Source organism: Amblyomma mixtum, chromosome 3 (genome assembly GCF_055824585.1).
Source record: "Amblyomma mixtum isolate Tamu chromosome 3, ASM5582458v1, whole genome shotgun sequence".
NCBI classification, from domain to species: domain Eukaryota; kingdom Metazoa; phylum Arthropoda; class Arachnida; order Ixodida; family Ixodidae; genus Amblyomma; species Amblyomma mixtum.
This window is the reverse complement of record NC_143014.1, coordinates 366,700,559-366,708,950: the sequence shown is the minus strand read 5'-3', so window position 1 is coordinate 366,708,950 and position 8,392 is coordinate 366,700,559.

The following is an 8,392-nucleotide window of genomic DNA, read 5'->3' as shown; positions in this document are numbered from 1 at the left end:
TGGACGCTGGCCTAGCGCGAGCGCTCCGTCCCGCGCCACTGCCAGCTTCGTCTTCGTCACACTATGAAATAGAACCTGTGGCTACAAGCACAATTTGTCTGTTTCAGCTACCATATTTCATTTGTTACTTTTAACTTTGATACCGAAGCCAACTTCGCACATATTTCCTACAAAAGCGCAGCCTCTTTTTTGGTGAAACGAAGGATGTGGAACAGCCCACACACCATCTTTGTTTTGTAAATTTTTCAAATTTCTTTTACGGTCAGTCGGGCACCAGGTTCAAAAGCGAGACCAACTAGGGAACACTGAAGTGTGAGCGTTGTCCTGTGTACTTGTGCTCCTTGTGAATGCGTCCTTTTCGCTGGTTTTCTACATACCATGCACCAACTGGCCCAACAAGCTACGCTTCTTCAATAATGTGAGAATACCCCTCGAAGAACCATATACATTAGTATGCAATCCTACTGGCGATGGTTATCAAACTGCCATTCAGTGGAATATGCTACGTATGAAACTGTGCAATGCGGACCAGAAACAAAGCTCTTTTATTCACTCTTCGAGAAGTCCGCGATCAGTGTAGAGGCTTTGCGGTCAGCAAGCAGTGTGGTCATGGACACTTGCTGGCAGTGAAAGCCGGTGGAGACGCTGAGAACTCTGTAATGACAAAAGGAAAATACAGTCACACGTGTGTGTTGGAGGGGAGGGGGTAGTTAGCGGAGTTTAGCTTGATGAACGCAGCTTTCACTTGACACTGGAGAAGCCATTGTAGATAAGAGCAGGGATGACTGACGTATTTCGCTCGGTTCACTGCCAGAGAGGTTTTGCGGAGAGCTGGGCGCACATTGATATGTGAATGGTTTTAATACACTGGCAGAAGAAATAGACTTATTTTTGCAAAGCACCGTCGTCTCAGGTCGGAAAGACCTGCGAGGCCCAACGTGACTTGCCGGCAATAAGCAGGCGGGCCGAGCTCTCCGTACAGTGCGCCGGTAGTACAATGCATATAATGCATTCTCGTTTTTAGGCTGTAGGTCGGTGTACCTATATTTTCCTAATTTACAACTAAAAAGTGAATACGTCTAGCTCTATCGTGAGGCCATTCATTCAATGTATTATTCTTCCCATGAAAAAAAAAAAACTATTCTGAGCATTATTTGCAACGGTTGAAGCGTCTTGTTTATCGGCAATTTTTCTTATCATATATGCTACCTAATCACGATGACGCCTGTGTGGAAATTGTAATTAGAGAACTTTTCTCCTTGCTCCTCGCCTAATGCAGGTGCATTTGCTCTTAGTCGGGTCCGTATTTTTTCAGTTATTCCACTTCTGCAAGTTGGACGAATAGGCATCGTTGCAAAGATATGTTTACTGGGCGTCAATTTCATGCAACCTGGTTATTATTTTACTTCTCTTGCCTCTCTTATTGCAGGGATGAAAATGCTAGGTGTTTCCTGTCGGCGGGTCTCTCCGCTTGTCCTGCCATGAAGTTTTTTTCTTTCCTGTAATGCGACGACCATTTTTTTTTTCAGATATGACCCTGAGTATATTCATCAGGTGGCAGCGAGCGGCAGATGCTCATTCAGCGTCTGGGAAGACAAGTGATGGCCTAGGCTGTTTGGACCACTTTGAAGGAAATCTGACTTCTGAGAACTACCTGGACATCATACCGTACGTTCTCCTCCTTTTTATTTTAGACTGGTTCTCTCCAGGCAGCATGTTCCTGTTTCAAAAGGACCGTAGTCCCATCCACGTGGCCAGGTGTGTTTTCGAATTGAACGCAACACCTTTACTGCAGTGCGCCTGTACTGGTCTCTCTCTTCGCCATTGAGAGTTAGTACTCGATAACAAGTGGAAAAACCAGGAAACAAAAGAGCACTTGGGAACCTGTGATATTTTAGTGATATTGCCTGACAAATGGGAAATATTTATTTATACCGAAAAATGTGAAATTACAATTCGTCGTTAAGCAAGCCTGAGTAAGGTGTGTACATGCTTTCTGAAGAGGCATGTGTTTCATTGGATTCAATGAGAGAATGTTGGTAACTGGCCTGAAGAAACTCTAATAAGATTTTTCTGCAATGGTCTTCCTTCTACTTGCTTGCGGCATGAACGTTTTTGATTCGCACCACTTGTATATAATTTTTTTCTTTTTTGATGCAGCTTATCGGCATAATCTCAGCAGATTATGGTACACAATACCTGAGCAGGACTAACCAAAAGGCTGAGCGCTTTTCTACACGCAAGAATATCGTTTAACGTTACGCCTTAGTAGCGAGGACCGCACGTTTTACGCGTTGGCTAGTCTTAAGACATTTAGTGAAAGCCGCCGTAGTGTTATCATTTACCATGAAGGACAGCGCAGAATGTTGGCAACAGAATTCTGGTGATAGTGCCTGTGCAATAGGAAATAGAAATGCACGGCAGACAACTGTCGATTTTTACATGCGGAGATAAGGGCTGGTCAATCTTTCTCGCAAAAAGAAATATTCTTAATCGGCTTTCTGTTCAAATATTCTTTTTGTTTTTGTAATATTGTTTTTACCCAAGAACGTAATCGGCACGCTTGAGAACCTAAGTTTGCAGCTGCTTCCATGGCCTCCCAAGCGGGCTGACGATTGAACAAATTTGGGGCATGATGAAGAGAAACCTCTCCAAGCGCGCATTTCAGAGCAATGTAAGGAAGAACCCTGGACGGCCATCGGTGACGAATGGGAGAGGTTGAGAGTAATTCCAGGCCTTGCTCCCCGTTTGTATGCGTCTATGCGCCGGCGGCTTGAAGATGCCGTTCATGCGAACGGTGCATTCACAAGGAACTGTGGCGTGGAAGAACCGTCGTAGCATGTCTGTCCGCAGAAGAAACGCCCAAGCAAACCAAAAACCTCTCATAGACGTCTAGCTAGACGTCTCTGAGAGGTTTTTGGTTTGTTGGGGCGGACGTAGTGTGCTATATGATTGCCTGTGGTTCCGTCAAAACTGCTTCAGGAGGGAACCATTTGCGTTTTTTTTGCGTAAATAAAGTGTTATTTCATGTTTTCTGAACACCACTGGTCTTCATGCATTTTGTATATTCCAAATGACTCAGAAATATGCTCTCAGCGTACAAATAAATCCGCTCAGATGAACTTATAGCCTGAAAGAAACATTAGGTATGGGGAACAACTAAGACATATCTGCAGTTCTGCCTAAAGAAGATGTTGACACAAATCAGAACTAGGCTGAGCATTTTACTCAATTTCCAGGTGGAATAAAAAAAATTTCTTTGACTAAAGTTTTTTTTTCATTTCAAATTATGGTGAGTAAAGTCGAAGACAATTTTCATTCTTCACTCCATGCTAACCATGCCATCCATAAAATAATTCCGCGTTCATTCATTCACTTCTATTTGTAAAGCAAGAGGTTATTTTCAGCACCGTTACATAAATATATGCGTGCATAAAATGGAGAATCATCATTTACAGTTGAAGACCTGAAACCGGCATCGCCTATCATCTAGGTCGAGCAAAGGCCGACAAGAAAACACACATCATCTTCGCGTTTCCACGCGACCACACTACTTCACTCCTGTCATTGTCCAAGACTACGGCCGTGACAGTGTTTTCTTCGTAACAGATTAATTTTAGTGCCGGCCGTGGTTTGTCCGTCCAGCTGGTGAAGCTTCCAGGCGAATACCTGACTATAACGTCAAGAGGCCACGCACAGGAAGGAAAATGTATTTAGTTTCGCTTTTATAGGTTTATCTATAACCTCAACATTGCTTTGTGGCCAAGAATCGGGCTTCAAAAAAAGGTGCCCTCGAAATATCACTCTTGACGCTTCTCTGACCACGGTCGGACCTCAACCTGCGACAAAAGCGAAGCCTTGTCATGGCGCATGTGGCAAACTTAGGTACAGAGCGCATCGGCCTCCACAACGTTGGATAAGGGTGAACGTGCAATTTAAATGTTTTCTAACGTATAATCCCCCCGGAAAACCTGTCAAGCAGATGAGCAGCTCAAATTGAGAAACGTAAAAACTGTTCACAGAGTTCGGGGGCCGTGTGCGTAAGTGGTTGTTTCTATAACGTATTTTTAGATTCGGGATAAAGTAATCCCGTCAAGAGAGTGAAAAGAGTCAAGTCTGCGGAATTAACAGTGGTACGCGGAGTTCTTTCTTAAAACGGAAAGATTACTTACAATCCAGTGCAAGAAGGCATCGACAATCACGGAAAACATTACACACCTTTCCGCGTAATCCAGAAGAGAAAAAATGCAATATGTAGCAAGAGACACACTTCAAATAGATGCAAAGCTGCCTCATTTTTCTTCTCCCCCAGCCGCATGAACCGTCATCACGGAAGAAGCATTAGAAAAAGTACATTCAGTTTTCGAGATCTGATCCCCATCTCAATTTCTGACACTCGAAACGTGCAGAAACACTAGCGTTTGCTCGTTCGTTTGAAGAGACGAGAGCGGCTTACCGAAAATAAACACGCGTCGTTCACCGAAAGTGAGCGAAAAGTTTTTCTGTTTGCTCATATAAGAACCTGTAGGAGGCTGGCTGATACAGTCATCTGTCCTGGGTACCTTAGCAGCTGCCACAGTCTGAGCCCCGGCCACCTGCCTCAGCTGGTCCCCGTGCTCAGAGCTAGACAGGAAGATAGCGAAGCGCGCGGATTTGCGCCGTAGAGCACAAAAGGAGCGTTGAGTGAGTTTTGCCGTGCGCAGCAGCGCCCTGCCTCAGTAGCACAGCGCTCAGAAGGCCAAATGTCGTACGACGCACATGCTACCCACTTTTTACCATCAGAAGAAGGAGGGCGAAGGAGCAGTCTGACGTCTGCCAGTGAACGCTCGCAGTCGGAGAGCAGCGGCCGGCGACCGTAGCGCCGCCCCTCGCCAGCAAGCAGGCCAGCGTTAGTGCTCGGTTACTTTTAGCAAAGACAGTACATGTTGACAGCACAGCAAAACGTTTCGCAAGACTACCTGCATAATGCCATTGAATGTGAATTTGGCAACAGTGTTATGCAAATGTTACTAGTATACCATATACCATTTCTCCCCAGTCACCTGCGTGACACCGTGCCAAACCAGAGGCTCCACGTCTTGGAGCTTAAACGTCTGGTTTTGACTGGCCACGAAACGCTTGACGTCGCTCCCAACAAGCTCTATTGGGTTTGGGTTCAGTCGGCACTGGTAGGGTGACAGGCGCACAGAGAGATGGCCAGCAGCTTCGGCGATGCAGTCCACACGGTATCGCTTCCCACTTGTGTTCACATTGTTGACAAGTTTTATGAACTCGGCCTTCACCATGCCGCTGGTCCACGCGACACCTTTTCGGGACAGCTAAGCCAGTACGTCTTTTTTGAGGCTACTCATCAGCCGCACTTTATCCTGCTTTACAGAATGATATGGCGCGTTGTTCATCACTGTAACGCTGCCGGGTGGCAGTAGTAGTAGAAGCTTCGGGGAAAAATAGTTTTTGCAGTGCTCCCCTTTCATTTGCTCGTCGTAATCGCCCGAGTTTTTCTTACCTCGGAAAACATCCGCTGCGCCTTCGACGAAACCTTGCTCACTTCCGTAATGCGTTACAACAAGCCTGCCACCTTTGCCACTGAGGTTTTGTAGATCAATCGACAGTCCGGATCGATGCGCTTGAGGCACAGATTGGATGGTCCAGAGTCCACACTCGACTTCGCGTGTGGCCGGCGTTCACCCACGTTTCGTCGGTGAAGAAAATAGGCCTACCCTGGCGTCGCAGCTCCGCTATATGGCGCAGGTACCGGCAGCGACACGGCGCAACGTGCGTCGCTTCGGTTCGCATCGCATTCCGAGAGCGCTTCTTGTATCGGAAGCCAAGTTTCTTCAGCATCCTCTGCATTGTCGCTGTGGACACGGTCAGTAGCGTGCCGTCCTTTTCGAAATGCGCCACCATCTTCGCGATAGGTGGGATTTTCCTTCTTGAGAAAAAGCTGTGTACTACCCTTCGCAACACTCTCAAGTCAAAATCGTCCAGATTCTTCGTCCGCTCGCGGCCTCTTCCGCGAGCACGCTTGTTCGGTGACAACACTCGGCCCGCCTTCAACGTCTGCGTTGTCCACTGGTAGAGCGTTCGCTCGCTCACCTTCGTGAGTTTTGCCGTCCTCTTGATGAGAGAATTTGTACTCGAACTGTGCCCGCACTCGACGCGAATCTCTTCAAGAACATTTAAAGCCAACTGCTTCACCTGCTTCGGAAAACAGCGCACTGCCGGTGTAGAGCACACAGGTGACACAACCGACTCGGCCGATGCCATGTTGGAAAATGGCGACACATCAATACCTCGCAGCAGGCCTCCGCAGAGCTGTGTCCGTACGGGCTTTGTTTATTAATACCATAAGAGATTGAAACACTCTTTACCATTTAAATATACCTGTCCAAACTACGTTTTAAATTGCTATGCTTATCGTTTTGATTAATACTCATATACTGCTGAAATATTTTAGGGAATATATTTTGTGTTCCTGCAGCACTGATTGCACGAGAGAGCTCTGCCTTCGGTAGTGCTGCAAACATCTTGTGAGACGAAGTATAGATCCTCTGTGCGTGCTGGGAACTGGAGCCCGTGGCTCAGCCGTGGTTGCTAGCAGTAACTTAGTTCTGTAGGATATTTCTGAAATTTAATACTTTACTTGCACATGAAAAAAAAGAGGTCTGGTGCCTTCCAATTGTGCAGGCCACTTCTTTTCACAACGGGAGCTGAGACAAGCAATTAATAAACAATAAAGAAGAAATGGACACGCCAGAAATACGCACAGTACATGAATATTCCTTAGCGAAAAAGAGGATGTGCTTAAAATGCATTTCAAACATATTGTATTAATTTCATATTTATTTCGCATTTTTTGTCCCTGTGCCTAAACTGCAATACGAATGCTTTCTAAGTATACTAGGAGTAATATTTGAACGTTCTTTAAAATACGTGAAAAGTGCATTTTTGCCCACTTAGCATATTGTCACGTGCTGCTCACTGACGGAGTTGGTTAACGTCGCGACGGAACCTGACACACCTTCTTCGAAACGGGCGAGTTTGAGGCCCCGGGGCAACACAGCTGGCTCTTCAGAGTGGTTCACTGTCCACAGCTCGGTACGGCCTCTCACCACGGGAACGACGCAACGAGGCACGACGATACTCTTCTTAGAGCAGGCGAGTGTCGTAGGCTCTACCACAGCTTCAAAAGATTCGCACTGATTGTGAATAGAGGAAACCCGCACGAATTCTGCGGAGAATGCTGGTACAATAGTGTCTTCTTCCACCGCAAATGCTCCAAAATCCGGTGTCGAGTTATCCACAAGAGCTGAAAGTAGTGAAGAATTCAAAGCAATTTCTCCCGTACGACAGTCTAAAGTTGCACCACACTCTTGCAGAAAATCAATCCCAAGAATCACATCATGCGTTGACCGTGGTAGCACTGCGAATTCTGTTCTAACGTAACAATATTTATAATACATTAAAAATATACCAAAAATATACATTAAATACATTAAAAATAGAAAAAATATACATTGAATACATTAAGAATACTTAAAAATACATTTTTTAAGCCTTCGGCTTAAAAAAGGTCTCCTGGTCGGCTTTACAGAATGATAAGGGTTAATGCTTGAACTGCAGAACAAATTGTACACGCTTTGTTATCATCAATAAAGGGGTGCATGAGATTATAAGGTCAGGTGACGGAATGGGAATGGCAAAGATACCTACACAGCAAATCAGGGCGAAAGTGCCGTAGCAAACTTGAAATGTTTCGACAAGCACCATACTTGGCTTGCCTTATAAGGGTGTCCCAGCTAACTTGAACCAAGATTTATAAAAAAACTAAGCGTTCTTCACAACTGAAACCCCGTGGATGTTGTTAAGGTTTATCTTAAGTTACATTACCATTTTTTCTCACGTCCTATTTGAATAATCAGTCGAGATAAATAAAATAACTTTTTAAATATTGCTTGAAACGTTCAGGCCTCAATAGGAAAGCTGTGGAGCTCCACAAATATTGTCCAACACAGGCACTTCCAACGAGAGAGACTTAGCGTAGCCGTTTTTATTCGGGAATAACGTTGTGCTTGTGCGCGTTGTGCTTGGTTCCAAGATAAGCGTCAGTGGGTAAGCGAGGGTATATATATATATATATATATATATATATATATATATATATATATATATATATATATATATATATATATATATATATATATATATATATCCTCACTTATCAGATATTTATGTATTGTCTTTAGTGTATATTTAATCATTATATATATATAAGAGAGAAGCCAACAACCACCGAAACCAAGGAACACAAGGGATTTTTTATTAATTTATTTATTTTGTGCTTTTGTTCGATTTAGAATATTACTGAAGATGTTATAGCTTAAAGCTAATT